The 22,413-nt window shown below is 47.2% G+C and overlaps 1 long non-coding RNA gene across 6 annotated transcripts in view; it reads right to left on the bottom strand.

Annotated features, from left to right (window-relative positions):
• The window catches only part of LOC135298592 (uncharacterized), a 115,745-nt gene that overhangs the window by 49,129 nt on the left and 44,203 nt on the right, over positions 1 to 22,413 (bottom strand). For 5 of the 6 annotated variants that reach the window (XR_010360603.1, XR_010360608.1, XR_010360607.1 and 2 more), the window contains 3 exons: positions 21,588 to 21,720; positions 20,203 to 20,375; positions 17,752 to 19,438 (listed from right to left, as the gene is read on the bottom strand). This is a non-coding gene — a long non-coding RNA (uncharacterized LOC135298592). The remainder of the gene's footprint in view (positions 1 to 17,751; positions 19,439 to 20,202; positions 20,376 to 21,587; positions 21,721 to 22,413) is intronic. The other variant, XR_010360606.1, reaches the window with a different exon arrangement.

Raw genomic sequence — 22,413 nt, forward strand, 5'->3', positions numbered from 1 at the left:
AGTTATGCTCAGAGATGGAAACCAAAATAAAAAAGGGGGAGGTAACCACGGTGGGAATGGAGACCTGAAACACATTAATTAATTGCATTCTCCCAAATTAAAACAAGGACACTGCCATCCCTAAACTCCTGCATGGAAGCAAGGGCCTCAGCCTTCTGTTGTCCATGCACAGCCAAAGTTTCTCTGGGTCTTCCTAATGAAATATGTGCAATACCCAATTACCAATCAGTTGCCAATTAAAACACCATTCTCCAATAATAAGATCCTGCTAACTGAATTCCCACGCAGCCTTGGCACCTGGTCTATGAGCAGTTCTGCCATCCATCAGTTCTTGTGCTGTCAGGTCTAGGGACGTCCCCAGCAGATGGCCAAGGATGCTGCCTGAATTCCAACTGCTGGTTTCCACACAGGCAGAGGTGGAGGGGGTGGGAACAAACATTTCCACGTGGAACAATTAAAACTGACCCACGAGGTGTCACTATTGCTCCAGAGAAATTCAGCAGCCGGGGATTTTTCTGGGCATAAGCTGAGACTGGGAGTGGGGGGCTGACTCCAGTGGGATGCACCAACAGGAGCTCCGGTTACTTTTCCTCCCTTTCCCAAGCTCCACACGTGCCCACACCTTTAAAGAGAAATCCAAGAGCACCCCCTACCCAAATGCCACCAGTTGCTCCTTCCTTGTGCCACTGGCTCCCTGCCTGCTGTCCTGCTGCCTCTTTCCAAACCCCCGTGTGGGATGGAGTCAGGCTCTGCCATGGCTCCAGCTGCTGGAGCTGCCCAAGGGAGGGCAGCGGGTCCCAGCTGCTTTCAGGCTCCACTTGCAGCTGCCCCGGGGAAGCAGAGAGCAAAGCCAACAGGGAACAAATCCACTGCTGGTCACAGCACACACCAGTGACCATGGCCCTCCTTGGGCCTGGCTGCTTCATCCCAATGAAATATTTACAGCAAAAATAAATACTTCAGTAAAACCTTCCAGAACATGTCATTTCAGAGCATGTATTCAAGCCTACATATTCCCAGTTTGAACCAAAAAAGGGATTAATGGCATTTACCCTGTATGGAAACACACCTACTGCAAATATCCCAACATTTGTAGGAGCCAAGATTCAGGCTAAGCAAGAGCCCATCCCCAGGGTATCAGTGCCAGGCTTCCCTAACAGCTGTCTATGGATTAATTGTGCCAGTTGGTTTTTCCCGAGCTCTGAGAGGAGAGAGGGCAGTGGCTGCTCTGTGTGTTTGATGATTCCACTGGAACTTCCCGGCACTGCTGCTGCAGGTGGATGTCCATCTATGTCCATCAGTGCTGCACATGTGGGATGAAAGGAGAAATAACTGTTCCTTGGGAACACTGAGCTTCCTTTGGCATGAAGACACTGGCACTCTTAAAAGGAGAAATTCTTGATTTTCATGTTAAACCAGTCTCAAAAGAAAGCCCATCTGCACCATTTTGTATCTTTCCCATCTTTCACCCTTCAGGACCCCTCAGGATAACAGGCTTGTTGGAAATAGAAATGCCAAGGCTTTGTGATTTCCAACACCCCCAAGGACCAGCCACACTCTCCTTTGCTATAGAAGTGATCCCTTGCTACAGGACTGCCAAGGATTTTGGAGAACTGGAAACAGAGTGAGCAGAAAGCTGTTCTCCCTCCTGAGGCCCCTTGTGACACTGGCTGTGCCTCTGCTGGATTGGGATGGAGAGGTGCCCGAGCACCTCCCTGCCAGAGGGCTCCCATATAAAGGGGGCTTGCTGCTGTGTGCCTGAAAGAATCAGACCCAGGTTTGGTGCCCCCAGAAGGAACCCAAATTTCTAGTCCAGAGCTCTCCTGGCTGGAGTTTCTTTGGGTAAGACCTTCACAGAGCTAATCCTGAGAACCACAACCTGCAGGAACACTGGGCCTAGGCCATGGGCTACAAAGGCACCCCTGGGTTTGCTGTAAGCCCCCAAATCACCCCAAAACTGCAGAATAAATGGATAGTGCTGTGCAAGGTAGAGCAGTGTCAGTGTGCCCTGAACTCTCACTCTCTTTTCATCTGAATGCATTAAAACTCTCCAGAACCAAGCCAGTGTCTGTGCCCGGATATTTGTGCATTTATGGGGCACATGAGGCTTTCACTAAATAAATTCTGGGATCTCTCCTGGGCTCAGGGGTCCCTGCAGCTCCTGCCCACAGTGCCAATGGGAGCAGGGAGCTGGAGCCCAGACTGCCAGGACCTCATTTACCGAGTGGGGACATGGAGATAAATCTGCCCCAGTCCCTGCCAAGTGTCCCAGCCAGCTCCTACGCCAGGAATTCTGTTTCCCTATGGAGTTACAGCTTCCTTCCATTGTCCCCTTCCATCCATTGTCCCTGTGCCTGCAGGAGTGGCCTGAGGCTGCAGGTGCTGTGCTCAGCCAGGCCTTGAGCCCCTCTGCCACTATGGACAGGCCAGGAAAGGAGCCAGGGCAAGAGTTATGTTTGGAGCTTGCCTGGACAGATGGATTCGTGCCTGCTCCATATCCAGCTCCAGTTCCCTGAGCTGTTAACAGCCTCAGCCTCTCCCAGTGTTAGCCACAGAAATCCTGCTCAGAAAAAGGGGCCATTTCCTTGGCCCAGCTGGGAAGGGCAGGCCCTCAACACTGGGAATACTTTTCTCCTGCCTGATTGTCTCAGGGCTGTCCCAGCACAGTAAATACAGCTCTGGAACCTCCATCTGGCCTCTGAACTGAATAGTTACATACCTAATACTAATTCATTGTACTTTAGAGACTACCCAACTATTGCTCTACATTTGTCAGCACTTCCTATAATACTCCTAATACTAGATTATTATGGAAAATGTTTAAAAATTGGGTTGCTCCACTTGAATATGTTAGGCTATCTTTTCTGCAGACAAAAGACCCAGGAAACAGTGAGCTTTCCTGGAAGATTTACCTGATGTATTAAAAACCACAAAGGCCACTCGAGTTAGCTCAAAGACATGGGAACCTTCTCTTTCTAAAGGGAAGAATGACCCTTGGATGCTGCAGCAGAAATTGCTCTTCTCCTGCTCATTATCCAGGATAGACCTTTCCCTACCACGTTACAGAATCATTCCATCGATTTCAGAGTTCACTTTCCCCCAGGTGCTCTGCAGCGTGCCTGATATGAATCATTTGTGATAGTTAACATTTACTGAACAGTACTGTAATACCCCTGCCAGCCATGGGGAAAGGGAGCCAGGACCTCAGGCAAACACAAAGGGGGCTTCCCTATGGAAAACCAGCTGTGCAATGTGAGGATCACTGATTTCAGCAGGGCTGGCTGCTCCACACCAGCACTGACCAGGCAGGGCTGCCTGTGGGGATCTGAAAGGAGCAGTTCCTTACATGTGGTACCCACAAACACATTACAAATTGCATTACAAAATCCTGACCACCAGCAGGAACTCAGGATTCCCAGTGAGTTTTTCTGCCCAGTAATATTAAAACCAGAAACTCTTAGAAACAAACAAGTGGGAGTTAAGTGTTGGTAACACAGACATTGCTCCTGACTTGGTTTGAAACACACACACAAATAGAAAAAAACCAAACCCTGTCACTAAGACAGTTCTGAGTTGTCCCAACTGATTAAAAAAGCCCAGCCCAGCTGTCACATCACTATCCAGGTTTTCTACTTGGTGCCATAATTGTCACAAAAGGCCACCAAGGGAAAGTGCTTTTGCTGCATTTCCCATGAAGGTATGTGCCAACAGTGTTTAACCACATCCTTTATCTGAGCTGGACCAGCAGAGATCCTGCAAGTCTGTCTAACCTGGAACTGCATTTAAATTTGTGCTGCTCGTACCAATCTAAACCCAGACAAGTGTCAGCAAAGTCAAAAGCCATCAGAATTTCAGCTTCAGTCTGCAACAGAAGCAGCAAGGGCCCTGCCTTTCATCTCCCTACAATTTCACAGTTCCAGCACTTGCCAAGTATTTTAATTGGGATGCACCTAAACAATCTGAATCCTCAAATAACACCATTACCCGGGCAATGAAATGGAATATCTGTAGATGGTTCAGGATCTCCAGAGAGTACAGGGCAGGGGGAGGGAGGGTGAAGCCTTGTGAATGGAAATACCAAGTGAAATTGGAATTGAGGCATTTTGGGAACATTGCTGAGCTGAATGGCAGTTCAAAGAACCCTCACTAAGTGACAGATAAAAGCCCCAAAACAGCTTTATTTCAGGCTTGGCTGCACAGAGAAGTGTGTGCTAATAAACTGAATAATCAAAAATGAATTGTTTCCATGTTCATTCCTTCAGAATGAATACCTGGAACCACGGCTTCACCACATTCATTACAGCTGTGCTCTGACGTTGCACAGGACAAGTTTTGAGGAGCTGTGTTCTCTGTGGAGAGCTGGGCTACAGGGAAAGGTTTTCTCTCCCAGAACAGCAGCCATCCACAGTGATGGGTTTTAATTAGGGACAACTTCATGTACAGTGCTCACTCTTTAGGCTGCAGGGGAAAATTCTGACAGGACACTGAGGAATCCAGGCACATAATGCCATTAGCTGAAATACTGAAGGACATTGTTGAATTCCTTTAAAACAAACCAAAATTTACTGGCTAATGGTACTTGCACCTCGGTAACTGGTAGAGGATCCAACTAAGCCAAAGTCCTGTTTAAGTAGCCCTGGTACAGCAGAGGAGAGGGGAAAAGGTGAACATCACAAATGTGAAGGCATTTCAGCATCAGCAGTGTGCACAGCCTGGAGGTGAGAGTCACGGCTCCCAGTAACCGGGACTGGGAGGAAGGCACCTTCCCCTCCCTCTCTGTGCCCAGCCCTGAGCCCGGCCCAGGCCTGTGTGCCAGCTGGCCCCACAGGACACAGCCTGCCCCGGGAACTGCAAGAGGCACGAACGGCAAAGCCCTGGGGGCTCTGCGGCCCCCCCAGCTTCAGCCCACAGAGCCCAAATTACAGGCGCACAGCATCAACCTGGCCACAGCCATGTGGGGGGTTTTTTTGGGTTTTTTCTTGGTTTTTTGTTTTTTTTTTTTTTTTTTTTTTGGTAAAGCACAGTTCTAAGCATCTTTCAGATAAAATGTCACCGTGCCTGGAAGCGCTGCTGGGGAAACAAACTCCACAGGAGCATAAATGGTGCCCTGGGGCAGGGCAGTGTCAGACTGGGCTGCACTGGGACAAAGAGCCCTCATTGCACTTCTGTGTGCAATATCCGCCTTGCACTGCTGCAATTACCAACGCGCTTGGTTAAGGGACTGGTTGGGATGCAAACAGCAGAACTGACCCATGAGGAAGGAGGAATGGATGTGGCCAATGCAGCCTTTCAGGGCATTACAAATAGATGGCAGCACAGGGAAATGCCACTAGCCACAACTCATCGTTTTGCCATTCTCCTTCAAATGAAAAAAAAACCAAGAGACTTGCGTTTTTGCATACAGAGTTTATACAATTCTCCAATAAATGTGAAGGCTTTGTGAATAGCCTTCAAGAAGTTTTAAATGTGTCATTTTTTAAAGTGCACCCATAAAGTCAGGATCTATGTTGGCTGGGATGAGAAAAAAGGGTAATGAACATTTAGCCAGAAGCTCCTTTCTGAACAACAAGAAACAAGAAGATTATTGGAATAATACTTCAGTTTGTTGTCACTTTCTAGTGAGTGGGGATAAAAATCAAACGCAGAGCTGGAACTTTCTGAACTCCTGAGCTCTGATTTCTGGAGCATTCAAAGGATATCAAACTTTACACAGAGTGTACATATCCAATATCTGGGACACCTCTCCTTAATTTCCTACAGTTTGACCCCTGTATTGACTTGAAACAAGAGCAATTAGCGTGTCCTTAGTGCATTTCATGTTCCAGCTGCCCAGGGCACAGCGCCTTTGGGAGAGGGTAAGGGAGGGCACTTCATCACCCCTCACTCTAAAGGTGCAGAAACTGGAAAGCGAGGTGAGCAATTATAAATTGTTAGGCTCCTGTGAAAGAGGTTTCAGAACTGGGTCTAGCTTCAGCTAAGATACATCAACGTTGTGTGGGCAGCTTAAAAACATGTCATGTCCTCAACTATTTACCTCTGTGCACTGCAGGGCTTGGGAGGGAATAAAAACTGCCACAAGAAGTGCACAGTGAGGAGCTAATAAACAAAAGAAAACAGAATTTCTCATGCTTCATTATGAGTGCACCTTGCAAAGGGCAGTCCCCAACCTGTTCCTGTGAGCAACCTGACTGATGAATCTGGTTACTGCACAGACAAATAACAAAGCCAATACAGTTACTGGAATGGCATCTACCTTGCACCCTAGAATTGCTGATGAAGGATGAGTGACACTCCTGGAAAGGTAAGGGTGTTAATAGTGTTGCCTTAATTTGTTCTGGAGCACAGGGGGAGTCTGCCAGTTTCCCAGTATGCACTGGTCTGCTCTTCAGGACAACATTACACAGATTTGCACTGTTCTCATCTCAAACTCAAATAACTCCTGAAACCACACAGCAAACAGTTCTGGGGGTGCCTTTACATCAGCTTGATCAAGAGGCATGAAAGATGTGTGCTCGAGTCAGTGCATGATGGCTGCTCAGTTTGTGCTGCTGCCTCTTCCAGCTCTGCTGCTACAAGCCACACTTCAGCATCACATAACCCATTGCCTTTACATTCTGACACATACATCCCTAAACCACCATCCTTTTAGGTCTGTATCTAACCAAAATACCATCGGATTAAAAAAAATTTAAAATTGACATTTAGTGTTGAAAGCAAAACAGCCACAAAACTAAGACTCTGCAATTATTAAGCAATAATTGGGGTATTCTGAAAGAGTCAAGCCCTTTGTGGCAATTCCAGCCTGGAAGAGAATCCCATGACCAATGCCAAACCCAAAAATCATATCAGTGCCATCATAACACGAAAGGACAGGAAAGACTTTTTGCACTACAAAGTGGCTACTTCAGGGCCATGCTAGAAAATCTTCAGGCCATTTAGAAACTAAATTAGGGCCACTGAATGCTGTAACTCTTCCACTGAACAAAAAGCACTGCTCTCCAGATGTATTTATTACACATTAAAAAAAGGCTACAGAGATAGAAATCTTTTTGAAGAAAGGTCTCATCTGAAATTTCACAAAAATATGTGAGTTACAGAAATGGGGTAAAGGGACAGTAGGAGTCTTCATGCATCCCAATGGTGATGCATGCTTTGAACAGCTCAATTTCTGTCCATGCTTCAAAAAGCAGTTAAAGAGATGTGAGCTGGTGATACAACAAAACAAATTAAGCTTATGACAAAATCCATTTTCCCCATATTGAACTGCCTGAAGAATTCTGGCATCTCTAGCACTGAAATGCAGAAACAATTCCCTTCTGAAGAGCTAAAAAAGATACACTTACTCAAAATTCATCAAGTCCAGCGAGTTCCTGGCCTCCAAGGAGGACACAGTGAATGTCAGCACATAATTTCCTTGATCAGACCCTAAAAACTGCCCTGTCCCCTGAGTGCCCAGTTCCCAGAAACAACCTTTGCCAGCTGGACTCAGCTACTGATGTGTAACTCAAGTGTACAGACAGCCAAGGCTGCTCCTGTGAGCAACACTCCCTCCACACCCTCAGCAATGAGAGGGGGGCAGGAACGTGGTCTCTGATAACCCAGCTGAAAGAAATGCATCCGTATTTCCTACTTTACAATAAAGTGAAGTATTAATTCAAGTGGCAACTGGAATCCATCCAGATCTTTCCCTTGTCTCAGTAGATCTCTCTGACTGCAGCATTTCATTCCCACTCTCCTAATAAATATTCACATATTTTACATAACCTGGGGTGCACTCACTGCAAACAGAGCCAAAGAAACCTTTGAAAACCTATCTACTTATTTCTGACAGGGTTTCCCATCTCCAAAGGTGTTAGGAGCAACAGGCTGAGGACAAAAGACACAACTGTGCACCCATATCTGGGCAGAGAGCTCTAAGTGTAAACCTTTGAGTTCCAAAAATACCACTATTACCTGCAGTCAGCAAAGGCTTGCTTGATTTCCCATGAGAAAACCCCCTGGCATTAAAATAAGTTTTGGGTTTTGTGACTGTGCAATATTCAGGTTGATTTCACCAATCAATTGATTTCACCAAACCAGCCCTAGGGAGTCAGGAGTTACTGATCACCTCCCAGCCTGCAAATGAATTCCTAAGACAACACGGAGCTGTAAAGGGCAACAGGGTCCTGATGTGGTAGGAGGGGACAGAAAAGATGGGACCAAATCAAACTGATATTGCTTGTATGACACAGAGTGCCTGAAATCCTGCTGCCAGCAAACGATGAACCAGCAAAATCATAAGTAGATGAGCTCTTAAGTGGCTTAGTTAACCAGCCATTCAAAAAGAAATCCAGCTTGATGGACTTAATGTTGATTTTTCAAGCCAGAGCCCTTTTGTTTCTGCCATGATTGTTATGACTAATACAAGTGCACCCAGGCTCCCCAGGCCATTTATTGCCACACAGCAGGGATAAAACTGAGCAAGGGGAATGCAAATTACAGAGGTAAGGACCCTTCACAGCACAAAGCTTTGCAGACAGAGGTCAGCTCCCCACCCTTCATGCAGCATCTCACAGCAGTGGCAATACATCAGCTCCACTCCCAGCAGCAGCTGAAAACCACAGAGACCCCAAACAGTTCCACTGCCTTGAGCTAAGCTACGTGAACCCAATTCAAACAGCCAGGAGATGAGAGGATCTGAAACTCCCATAGTTTCACTTTGGGGTTTAACTCAGCCTGAAAAGATCTGCAGGAATGCCATGTCACCATGTGTCCCCAGTTATGTGGTACCAGGACACAGCATAAGGACTGGACTGCATTTTCTGTTCTCTTCACCTGGGGCTGGTGCCTAAATGCACAGACTGGATTCACCTTTCCTTCTCTTTAAACAAAGGCTTCTTTGCTCACTTTCTTTTTTTCTCATTTTGCCACCTTTAATCATTTGAAGACTCAAGAGTTTAAACTATAAAATATTTATTATGTGCATGTTCAGAAGAATGAAGATGCTTTGGGGCTAGAGATGCTGGTAACTCCTGAATAATTCCAGCCATGTTTTTAAGGGGAACACCTCGGGTATGGCAGCAGCCACCAACACCCAGGTGCTCTGTCCTGCTGATGTTTTCTCTCCTTCTCATCTCCAGTTGCCCTAAACAGGCTTAATTTACCTTAGGTTCCCTCTCATCTGCTTCATTTGCAAAAGTGTTTCAGATGAATAAATAACACAGAGGATGTGTCAATGCACACGGGCAAAGCTGACAGTTGTCAAGCTTCCACCAGCACCACATATTCATGTTCTACATCTCTTCACCATCTTTTTAGTGTGTTACTGACGTTTGTATGCTTGAATGTGTCGAGCACAGATGTGAAAAGGCCACTGCAGGGAAGGCAAAGAAATACTCAAATGCTCAGCAACGATGTACAACCTGCACATTCCAGGTTCTATGTTCAACTTAGGCTTCCAATTAAAAAGAAAGAGAGGAAAAAATTAAAAACTGAGAATCCAAAACATACCAGCATTGCCTGCTAAGCTCAGCTGAAACACTGCCCTAATGCTGTCATGAACAAAAGGAGTGACATTTGTTCTGATAGTGACAAAGTCATTTAACTGCTAAGGAGAGCTTTGGAAAAACGTGAGCTGCCTTGAAAAGATCTGGCATTTGATGGCAGGGGCTCTCACCACAGGGCTGTAGATGCAGCTGGATGGTTTAGAAACCCAGATTTGGATCTGGAGATCATCAATCACACTTTAAACTTATTTAACAACATAAGAAATATTCAGAGAGATAGACTAGGCTATTTTAAAAACAGTTTGCACACTTCTAGGACTGTGTCTATGCAGATGGACTGTCAGTAATATACTGAGTTTTCTCTGTCTCTCTGTCCATCACAAACACTGCTCTGTGTGTCACACACATCTAAAGCAAACAGCTGAGAGGAGCAATTTTTAATGCACCAAGGCTCAGGCACGCAGGAAGGACACAGGTACCCTGCAAACACACAGTTCACTGAGGCAGAAATCACAATTATTCTCCTCCTGTCTGGTTTCCCACAGCTTCCCTGTGCCAAAGTGGGCACTGACAGCACTGGGACAGAGCTGCAGGAGGCTCAGACCCTGCTGCAGAACTGTATCCACAGTGCATTCTACCTCTCTTTCCATTGCTCTTTGGGAAGAAAAATAGGAAAATATTGAGGCGAGTGGGTGACTTGCAAAGAGAAATTTAATAAACAGCTGGGCAGTCCCACAGGAAGATTTCCTGAACATCTCTCTGTGCACACTAACCACACATCAGGTATCATCCTTCCTGAAGGCCCAGGAGAAGCAGTGGAGCTCTTCCTCTTCCGATGGTTTCCAATGTTTGTGGCACCTTCACCTGCACTGGACATGACACGATGCCAGTGCAGCACTGTCCCTCCTGGTGTCCTTGTGACATGACTAATGACAAGAAGAAGTGTGATGTGTGCACAGTGACAGCTTCTCAAAGGCAAATAACCCAGCTATGGCTGCTGGGCCTGATTTTTGTTTCACAAAGGGCATCAGCCAGTGATTAATTATAAAATAAAACCAATGGAGCATGGCCCAAGGTGTCTGGCTTTGGAAAAGCCGTTATGACAAAGGCAAAGTGTCCGTGCTCCCCCTGTGAACTGTGTTAGGCAGACACAAAGTGGGGACTACATCTGCACAGGAACACATGCTTAAGGCCATGGCTGATTCCCCTGGCCCCCCAAATCCTCCCCATATTCCCCACTTGAACCTCTGGAAGCTGCAACTCTACAGACCCCCAGAGTTTCCTAAAGTTGTAGCTTCTTTTTTTAATTCATGTAAAGACTTTTGGCACTGTCACGAGCTTTAGGTACACAAAATGTGTCTTCACAAGTCTGGGTTCCAGAACTGAGGTTTTTCAGCAATTAAACACCCACAAAACACCTCTGTCTTTGTGCCCCCTGCCAGCCCCCAGACCACTGCCTTGAAGTGAGGATGGGACTTTTCACTGGAAAAATCCCCAAAATCTGCACTGAGTTTTGACAGACTTTTTCCAATGGCTCCAGTCAATTCCCCTCTCCCCTCAGCTGGCTTCCCCACCTAGGAGTCTGGAATAAGGAGGCCTGGAGAGCCCCTATGAAAGTAGTCATAGCCAAAAGCATTTTGAAACCCTACAGCTGGAAACGGGATGAAAGAAGAAGGTTTCACCTCAGCAAATCTCTTCTGATGTATTCTGTTATGCCAGCAGATTCATACACTAAGTGCCAGCCCCATTTTACCACAAGGTGCTATTGTACCATGCCTTAAGCTGCCACATAAAATAAGCTTAAAAGGTGATTCATGTATATTGTTAAGGTCATTTCTGATAAACCAGGAGGATCATATTAATTAATCTAGAAAAAAGAAAGAAGAGGAAAAAAAAAATACATTTAGCTCAGTGGTTAACAGTGTAAGGAAGCAGTTACATCCAGAAGAAAATCTGATGGAAAGAAGATAAGCCCAGGCCACACTTCAGATTGGAAGCCAAGCAGTGGTTCATGGAAAGGGCAGAAATGAAGCAAACACTGAGATTTACCTTGAGCAATGGGCTTTAGCTATCATCACCAAATGGCTTCATGTAAACAGCTCAGCACAGAATCAACTTCCTGTAGTTTGAGTTTTCATCTGACTGTGTAAACAGCTTAAAAGAATCAAGAAATTTCTGCGGAGTATTCATCCAATGTAGGATTCCTGTGGGAATCCCAGGCACTCACTGCAGTGGAAATGCTTCTTTAGCATCACCTAATACTGGCCACGAACCTGATATTTAGAGAAGATTATCTGGGTTCATTTCTTCTGGCTCCACCAGGGTCAGGAGGTGGCCACCAGCTCTGTGTGGGCACAGCCCCTGAGGGTGTCCATGGTCCATCATCTCCTGCACAGCCCTGAGGGAATCCATGGTCCATCATCTCCTGCACAGCCCTGAGGGAATCCATGGTCCATCATCTCCTGCACAGCCCTGAGGGAATCCATGGTCCATCATCTCCTGCACAGCCCTGAGGGAATCCATGGTCCATCATCTCCTGCACAGCCCTGAGGGAATCCATGGTCCATCCTCTCCTGGACAGCCTGAGGGAATCCATGGTCCATCATCTCCTGCACAGCCCTGAGGGAATCCATGGTCCATCATCTCCTGGACAGCCTGAGGGAATCCATGGTCCATCATCTCCTGCACAGCCCTGAGGGAATCCATGGTCCATCAGCTCCTGCACAGCCCTGAGGGAATCCATGGTCCATCAGCTCCTGGACAGCCTGAGAGGATCCATGGTCCATCATCTCCTGGACAGCCTGAGAGGATCCATGGTCCATCATCTCCTGCACAGCCCTGAGAGGATCCATGGTCCATCATCTCCTGCACAGCCCTGAGGGAATCCATGGTCCATCATCTCCTGGACAGCCCTGAGGGGATCCATGGTCCATCATCTCCTGGACAGCCCTGAGGGGATCCATGGTCCATCATTTCCTGGACAGCCTGAGGGGATCCATGGTCCATCATCTCCTGGACAGCCCTGAGGGGATCCATGGTCCATCCTCTCCTGGACAGCCTGAGGGAATCCATGGTCCATCATCTCCTGCACAGCCCTGAGGGGATCCATGGTCCACCATCTCCTGGACAGCCTGAGGGGATCCATGGTCCATCAGCTCCTGGACAGCCTGAGGGGATCCATGGTCCATCAGCTCCTGGCAGCAGCAGTCCACTGCTGAACTGCAGAGCAACCCCCTGGTGCCTGGGTTTGGGCACAATAATCCATTCTCCATCTTTTCCACACCACTGAAGCTTCTGTCTGCACCTTTCTTATCACCTCACCAGTTATCTGGAAGTTATTTCAGCCAATATCTTTTTTTAGCCATCTCATTCAGTTGTTTCCTTTTTTAATTCCTGATCTAAAGCCCACAGAAATCACTGCAAGGGTGGTGAGCTTTTTTGGTGTGTCAGGCCTGGTTATATTTTCTCTAATGAAATGTTATTTGCTGGTGTCATTTTGAGTTAAGTACGTACCAAAATCAATCCCAAGTTCTTTCATTTCCTAAAGGTTCTCCCTTTTGTTCCTATTCTTAAGGCAGTTTCCATCTAAGCACTGCAGTGTTACTGAAGCTGTGGTTGAGCAGGCTGCAAGGATGAATGGGCTCTATCTGCAGATAACAAGAGCCTCCAGTGTTAACTCTTAACCAGCATTGAACACCCTGAGAAAGAACATAAAATCTCCTACTACAGAGCTGGAGCTTGCAGGTAACAAGGGTTTGAAAGAGATTCACCCTGCTCAAAGGTGAATCTGTAATTGCCTACAGCTTGTTGTTTCTGTGTTGGTTGGTTTTTTTTTGTCTGTTTGGTTTTTTTTTTGGTTTTGTTTTTTTTGGGTTTTTTTTTTTTTTTTTTTTTTTGTTTTTTGTTGTTTTTTTTTTTTTGGTCTGCTGACATGCAGGTTCACTTCTCAAATTTGGAGTTGAAACTGCTGGCTCCAGGATGACATCCTAGACAATACCCTAGGTGATATCCCAGCCAAAGGAAGAGAAACGTGGGATTTGTGGTGGCTCCACAGATCCCTGACAAAAGAGGAAATAGGAAGAAATGTGGGAGGAAGGAGCAATGAGTGATATCCACGTTCTGGCATGGCTAGGAAGGGAGAAAGGGCACATCCACAGGGATCCTGGGGCTGAGCAAACATGAAAGCACAAACAGCTTTAAACATGGATGAGAGCAGACAGCCTGAGAGGAGGAAAGGCAGCAGCTCAGACACAGCCCCGAGCAGCCCCAGGTGTGCTCCTGGGGATCAGGGACACGCAGCTGCCCTGTCCCATGGCCCAGTGTCACCGAGGCTGTGACAGCACCAGGCACCACACACAGGCCTGCAAAGCTCTTCTCTGCCCCTCAGCACAGCAGAGCTCTCTCACGGCAAACACAAACATTTCACCCACTCCCACCAGTTTGCCAAGTGTCCTACAAAACTAGTAAGCCCTGCTTCCCTCTCCAAACCCAGCTTTCAGGAAGCTGAACATCAGTGCGGTCACATTTCTTAATTTGAAAAAGAGAATAAAAACTATGGGTAGCCAGCATGAGCCTTGGAGGTGCTCCTGAGGTTTTCCTGCCATGGCTGCCATACTGAAGGGAGCTGCAATTGATATTCATTATTTCCTTATTTAACCTGAGAAATAATTAGCTATCATGCTCCATGGACACATCCAGAATGGAGTCATAATGTAGTCCATAAATAAACACAGCAATAGTTCACCAGCATGATAGTCTGACATTCCACAAATGAAGAAAAAAGGACAAACAACCTAAAAAGGTTGTGTGATTATTTTTAAACTAAAACTAATTACATGTGTAAATAGATTAGCAACAGCAACAGCTCTGGACAAGCAATCAGACAGCTAATTTCAGGGAAAATGCAACTGAAGGCTCCAGCAGATGAGCACCCGTCTGCTCCCCAGCCCAGGTGCTCGAGAACTCTCAGGTTTGTTTGTTTAGCTCTACAAATAATCTGTCCATGTAACCCAGACACAGCCACGAAGTGCAATGCACAGAAGTGAAAGAGAAGCTCAGCTCTCCCACATACAGTTCCCTTCTTCTTTGTCCCACCACTGCTGTCAGCCCAGGGAAGAGCTCTTGTACCCACCCAAGCAGAGAAACTCACACGTGAGCTCTGCTCCCTTTCTCCCATGTAAAACCTCTTTCCTGTTGGAAGAAAGAGGTTTTATACATGGGAACGTGCGAGTTTTTTCCTGGGTTACTGCAGCTCTTTTAAGATCTGCTGGTTTCCTGCACTAAATACAATATTTGAGAAGGGATTTTTTTCAGTAATTTACTCCCTTGAGAGAAGTTTACAGCAACTAAACTAATTAGGCATGAGTCTAAGTAAACATGAAAATGCTGATATGCTTCCAAGTGCCTGCGCCTAGTTAATTATGTTTTGGTTTATATTTATCTCTCAGCCTGTGTGAAAGTCTCCCATGTGGCAGGAGCGCTGCATTTCCTTCCCATGTTCAGTGCCACCTCACCTTCCACAGCCCCTGTCTCATCAGGAGGGGAGAGGCTGCCCCAGTCCGTGCCCCAGCAATGACAAAAAGGAGGGGACTGAGAGCTGTCAAATAATGGCCGAGTCACTGCTCCCGCCCCAGCTCTGTCTAAACCGTTCCAACATATTTCCGATCATTCCAAACACTTTTAACAGCGGGGGTTATCCAGCACAGCTCAGCCCAGCACTGCCGGCCTGCGGAGAGGCTCCAAACGCAGCCACACTGCCAGGTCCGAGAGGCGGGGACTCCAGGGAAGGCTGGGAAGGGCTGAGGGTGAGGCGTGGAGCAGCAGGAGACCTTGAGCACAGCTCCAGCATCCGAAAATGCGCCCGGCAGCAGCGGGAGCGTGCTGGGCCAGCCCCACGGGGCAGAGGGCACCGAGAGCAGCGCGGTGCGGCCGCACAGCCCCGGGGTGAGCTCCGGCCCCGGGGTGAGCTCCGGCCCCCGGGGTGAGCTCCGGCCCCGGGGTGAGCTCCGGCCCCGCGGTGAGCTCCGGCCCCGGTGAGCTCCGGCCCCCGGGGAGCTCCGGCCCCCGGGGAGCTCCGGCCCCCGGGGAGCTCCGGCCCCGGGGAGCTCCGGCCCCCGCGGTGAGCTCCGGCCCCGGGGAGCTCCGGCCCCCGGAGAGCTCCGGCCCCCGGGGAGCTCCGGCCCCCGTGGAGCTCCGGCCCCGGGGTGAGCTCCGGCCCCGGGGTGAGCTCCGGCCCCGGGGTGAGCTCCGGCCCCCGGAGAGCTCCGGTCCCCAGAGAGCTCCGGCCCCCCGGGGAGCTCCGGCCCCCGCGGTGAGCTCCGGCCCCGGGGAGCTCCGGCCCCCCGGGGAGCTCCGGCCCCCGCGGTGAGCTCCGGCCCCGGTGAGCTCCGGCCCCGCCGCCGCTGTGCCCGCGCTCAGCGCCCTCCGCAGCGCCGGGGCCGCAGGGCACGGTGACAGCGCTGCCGGGCACGGGGACAAACCCAGAGGCTCCTGGAGCTCCCGCCCTGGCCCGGACACGCCCGGCTCGGCGGGAGGCACCAGGAACAGCTCGGAACGAGCTCGGCTCCGGAGCCGCTCCCGGCAGCTTTCCAAGGCGCCCCCGCCGGGCCTGAGGCCTGGAGTCGGGCACAGGGAACAGCGGGGCCGGGGTGGTCGGAAGGAGCAGCCCCCACACGCGTGGAGCGGGGCAGAGCCGATCAATGCGTTTCCACAATGCCCAGGAATATTCCTCCCTGCCTCTGCCGTGCCGGCTCCGTGCACCGGCCCGGGGCCCTCCGGCTCCCTCAGTTTTGGGATCCCCTTCCCAGCTGCTCCCGGGGCCGGAGACGCCTCCCAGAGCCTGAGGAACTCCTGCCGCCCCCATCCCTCTCCTCTCTGCCAGCGGCTCCTCCAGCCCAGCCTTGAGGAATGGCAGAGCCGGGACACCGGGGGCTCCTGCAGCACTTCCCAGCCCGGCTGTGTCCCAGGGCTCTGCCAGCACCACCCGGAGCCACGGCACCAATTCCTCCTTGGCTTTCCACCAAGTTCTCTGTATCGACAAGTGAAACTGGAATTCTGTAACTCAGAAATCCCAGCTCTGCCACTTCACGTTTTTCACAGTTCTACAAACAGAAAAGCATCACTTAGCTGAATGCCTCTAAATATCTCTTTTACAAAGATATGTAACGCAAAGTCAAGAAATGCAGCAGCAAAAGGAAATAAAAACAATATTTTTGCTAGTTATTTTCCTTTCAACTGTATTAAAAAGCCCACAAAGTTGTTCCCAAGGAAACACCAAAACATTGAATTTCTTACCTAAAAGATGTGCAGAGCCACGAATCAGGTGCCTTCCTCCTTTTCCAAGTCCTCCTCCATAGCTGGATTCTTTGACACGTTTCCAGGTAATTGAAATATAACTACTTACCTGGGGTCACCTCTTTTTGCCAACTATTAGCTGGCACTAATACACTATACACACCCACTGTAGGTAACCTTGAATCCCAAAGGGTAAGGGATCACTCTGAGTAGAATTTCTTTAGGGAAAAGTGATCTCTCCTTTTTTCTACCCTCTTATCATGTTCTCAGAACAACCCCTAAACACCAGTCATTTCCAGAAGGGAATGACCTGTTCCAGCCTGTGGCTCCCAGCCACTGGCTCTCAGCAGGGACCACTCTTTGCAAAACAGTCACGTACTAAGGGCAGAGCAAGAATTTACACCATAAACCTTAATTTAAACTCTTCCTGTCTCAAAGTACAAATATTACATGGAAACAGTTGGTTCAAAGATAAACATCAATTCTAGGGGGAAAAAAAAGATCTATTGGTATTTTCAAAAAGAGAATGTTATTTCTTAGTCTTGTTTAAACTGTAGTTTACACTGGCTGTTTGTTGGAGATTTAGCGTTGGGAAACAATTTGGCAATTAAAGCCTGGGACATTTTCTAGCTACCTGAAGTTCACATTCCATGAATTAGAAAAAAACCCTGGCACTTAGAGGAAGAGTTGCTGAGAGCACCTGATGGCTGCAAGTTACCGTCAGCTTCAGCCCCCTTCAGCCCCTCCCACACCCAATGGAGACACAATACTGAAACATTTCCATTAAAGCGTTTTCCTACTGCAAAACAGTCATCGTTTAGATCACACAAAAACCTCAGAATTATTACAGACCAGAAAAATTCCAACAAACTTTTGAAATCTGTGCATATTCACAATTGCTTCCTTTCCCAGTTGCTGCCCATCTGCAGTTAACAGCTATAAAACAAAATATCTTTAAAAATGTAGCACCCACCCGGTCACGGTGCAGTCACGGCTCCTGCAGAAGGCAGAGGCGGTGGATGAGGAGCGCTGCTGTGGGATGTCACTGGCCCTTTGCACCTTCACCCCTTGTGTGTATCCAAAGCATTTTTATCACTTTTCCAGTCACGCTTCAGTGGCAAATACAAATAAAATAACAAAAGTGGGATTTCAGGAACGCTCCTCGGCCGGGGCTCCTGCCTTCCCCTCACACACGCGTTGGGTGTCTTTAAAGCTTGCTGATGATTCAGGCAGAAATCATTGAGTCCGTTCACATTTAATGACTTCTTCAAGGGCTGTTTTACCACTTTTCGAGCTATAAACTCAGTTATACGGGTTTTTTCTCCACACTTCACGAGGAAATTTCCGCTCTGCAGCGCGGCTGCCACATTGACCGCAGCCGGCCGGGCTGTGCCAATGGCGGCGGCGCCGAGGCAGGGCCGGCCGGGCTCAGGGCGCTTGGAGCGGCAGCCAGGGCTCCCACCGGACCCTGGGATTCCCCACAGCCGCAGCAATGAGGTTTCCAGGGAGGCAGCCCGGGAGCAGAGCTGCCAGGGGCGGCAGCTCCCACACCTCGATCCCATTTTCATGCGGACTCCGGGAGGGGCTCCTGCCCTGGAGGCTGAGGCGGCTCCGAGCGGCCCGAGGGCTCGGCTCTTCCCCGCCACACCAGCTCCCACCGCCTCAGGATCCAAGCTTCCAGCAACCAGCACTGAAATATGCCGGGGTTTTTTAACGTCCTCCATCGAGACTCCCAAATTTAAGTGGAAAACACGGGATTCTGAGCAGTGGCACGGAGGCACCTCTGCCTGCTGGGCTGAGCCCTCAGCGACGCCCATCAGGCCTCAGAGCCACACAGCCCCTCAAACAGCAGAAACTGCTTTCTGTGTCCCTGAAACAAGTTTTTAAAAGTTCTTTTTCTCCAAAACTTGGCATTTTATGTTTCTGATCATTTTGGAGTCTGAAGTAGAAGGCAGTATGTGTAGGCCTCCCGTATGTTTGGACTGACACTTTCAGTGTTCTTTTTTTCTTAAAATCCCGATTGAAAGTCCCACAGAGAAGCTGTCGAGTTAAATTTATGACAAAGGTAGCTGCTTCTGCAGGTCGGTTTTCAAATCCATGGCTTGAAATGTGACTAACAGAGTGACACACGGTGACAAGAAAAGAGCTCCTTTGGAAGAACTTCTAAAAATCAGTGTTTTTATAATCGATCTCAAGTTCAAAAATGGGAAGACAAAGATGCTTTGCTGGTTTTCCATGCATTTAGAGACCGTGTTTCAGAAAATTAGTTCTTCAGGAAAATGTCTCTAAGGGCAGCATTTAAGGATACGTTTAGGTCTCACAGAGATTTCAGCAACTCTGAAGGCTAAGTACAGATGTAAATGCTGCTAAAAGGGTTGATTTTCCTGACAGGCTTTCAGAATTCACTATGAAGGGAATATGCTTTTAAAAAGGGGCTCAATACCCCTAAGCTGCTCCAGTGTTGCTGGCAATAATAAAGTGCTGGTATGCAGGCGTTTCTGAACCACAGAGTTAGAAAATTTCTTCTTAGCTGAAATTTGCTCTTTTTTTCTGTCTGAAATCTTCTTTCCAGTACTCATTTTAACTGAAGTTAGTAGATTAGCATATTTTATCAACTGCTGGAGTTCCATCTTTGACTGTAATTAAGTTTAGGTCAAGTCCTGAAAAAAAAAAAAAAAAAAAGATCGGCTATTTCAATAAATGAGTTTTAAAAGTCTTCATGTCTTAAAAGTAATATGTAACAGTAATTTACATGCATATTCAACCACCTTTTTATATAATTATTCTAAACAGAAAGTCTGGTTTTCCTTGTTTACAAAAGAAATCACTAATTCTGAAGAATTTTCTTAAAGAGATCAAAATTGCCCTTAAAAGAATGTCTCTGTATTTTGGGATTGTTTTATTGTCTTTTTTTTTTCTTCTGCATTTCTTTAAACACTGACCAAACCCCACTTCCACTTTCAAGACTTTTATTTTCAAAAGTTTCCTTAACTTTAATCAACACATATGTTTTCTCCAGACCCTTTCAGAAAATTCCACAACAATCAGAACTTTAATTCAAAATGAAAAAACCCCAAAACAGGTAGGCAGAAAAGGGAAGGGCAGCCAGAGGAAGAAAATAAGCCCTGACAAAATGCAGCTTCTTTCAGCTGTTACTTTAACATGGCAAACAAGTTTTGTCTTTTCCCAGTGCCCAGGAAAGGTTTCAGGACTGCTGGATCCTCAGGCACAGCCTGGTGCTGCTGGAGAATTGGGTTTAAAGCCCAGTCTGTTGTTGGAGGGTCACAGCAGGACCACAGCCTTGCTAAATGTGTTCAGCAAATGTGGCTGTTGCAGAGGCAGCAGAGGTGCACACCGCACTCCTTATGGTGTGACAGAGGGGAAATCCACAGGAATGGTGGCAGCAGGAGTTCCAGCATTGTACCTGGCACCAGGAGTGTGTCTGAGCCCCTGGATCACTCACAGTGGTGATCATCCTGGCCTTGGGGCAAGAGGATGTGCTCAGTTGGGAGCTTTCCCAAGCAGAAATAATTGCCTCTTTTCTCAAAGACAAAATGCCTTGTTGCATTGACTGGAATGGTGAAAAATTCCAGGTACCTGGACAAGTGTGAAAGAGAAATATGGATTAAAAAGTGGAGCCATTCTAATCCCCAAACTATTAACTAGAAATATTTCTATTTATTTATTATAGATAGGATGTATCTCCAGGGTATATTTATGTACCTGTAACTGATGAACATAACTGAAATTAAAAGTAGGGATATAAAACCACGAGGGCTGTGTTTATAGATAAAACTTCAGTCAAACCTAAGTGGCTGGTGTTGTGACTCTGTTACAGCAGGGTAAGGTGAAAAGCAGAGATCCAGGTTTCCACTCCAGTGCTGTGCTTCCTCCCAGAAGAGCCCAGAGAAATCAGTTTATTTCTCAGAGCAAAAAATAGCTGAAATTGTACTGTTTCCTTCCTATTGATTCCTGCTCACTGATGAGCTTTACAGGGCCCTGATTTACATCCCACTCAGTCCATGTTATCAGTTCATTTATGGCCTACACCCAGAGCAGCTCATGACTTCACATGTGGATGTGACAGAAGCACTGATAAAATGAGGAGTTTATGAAGCTCAGGTACTCATTATTGGAGACTGGGCTGCTGAAAGGTGCCTTTTATCTGCACAGTGTTGCACACAGACAAGTCTCATCTGTTAAGCTGCAAAACTCGAGCCAGAGGTTCCAATCACAAACTAAGTCTGCTTTTCCGAGACCAAAAAAAAAAAAGGGAAGAAAAGAAATGAAATACAGGTGCATGAAGGCCTGTTGTTCCTAGGAAGTAAGAAGCACCTTTGGATGCTGAAATGGGCTGCTTTGTTTATTTAAGAATTCCTCCTTCCTGCTTGACTTCTGCCAAGAAACTGCTGTTGAGGCAGTTCCTTTGGTTGGAATTCTCAAGCTAATCCCAGCTCCATTTTGTCTTATCTTTGCCATAAAATAAACACCACTAGTATCTGAAACAGAGCCACAAACAGCTCTGCTAATTATACTGAACCAGCACCTTTATTTAAGCACCTTTTTTAGCGTTATTAACTAAATAGTAAATGGAGTATTTACACAACATAAAAAAATGCAGATTACACATATCAAAAACATCTACCCATCTGGAAACCATTACAACCTATGAACTGTGTAGTTGATTAAAAAATGCAGTTAAGGCAGCCTGGTGGTGGAAGTGTCTGACAAATGTTCTCTCTCAAGAGGGGCAAGAGTTACATGAAACCAAAGGGATCTGCAGTGTTCCTGGCAGGGGCTGCTATCAACCTGTAATCCTCCAACCCAAAACCACAGAAGGTGGAGGCAGCACAGACACGTGGCCACAAGCCACATCTTGGATGCATGGATATCAGCAGCCATGAGGAATGGGTCACTGGGAACCAGCACAGAGCAGCAGCACCTTTGGAAAACAAAACAAAGGCCAAACAAATCAGCCTCAACAAACAAGGAGAGGTTTGTCCTGTTTTTCCTAAATGAAAGTGTTCTGACAGTCATGAAAGTACATCTCTGGTCTACACAGACCATCCATGTCCAATAGTCTACTCCTCTAATATGGATAACAAATTTCCAATTTAGATTTTTATCTCATTTACAGGAGTGGAATATTTTAATCTTGGAAGTACTGAATTGGGTGTTGAATATCATACATTACTCCAAGAGAGGCTTCATCAGAACAGAAGTTTTAGAGTAAATTTGGCTTATTCTTATGAAAACATGCATGCTATTGAAGAAATTCCCCCTCCAGTACTCCAAAAAAGGCTGATAACTTTGTATCTCTGTGTGTTTGGCACACTTTCTGTAAAAGGGGGTAAAAAGGTTTCCCAGGGACTGTTCTGTTGTCAGCTAATCACATACATGAGGCACAGAAGTGGTTTCCATGATGTGATGATAATAAGGGAAATCATGGATTAGAATGCATTTCATTTCACCATTGTTCATTTTACTGAGTCCCATTTACTAGATTTATTTCTCTTGGCAGTGTTATCTCAGTGCTTCACAATATAGTACAAACTCTGGATTTAATTAATATTGCCTTTGCCTTTTCACAGGATTGTTAAGAAAAATATAAATACAAGATCTAGGAGTTGATCAT

This window comes from Passer domesticus, chromosome 4, assembly GCF_036417665.1.
Source record: "Passer domesticus isolate bPasDom1 chromosome 4, bPasDom1.hap1, whole genome shotgun sequence".
Taxonomy (NCBI): Eukaryota; Metazoa; Chordata; class Aves; order Passeriformes; family Passeridae; genus Passer; species Passer domesticus.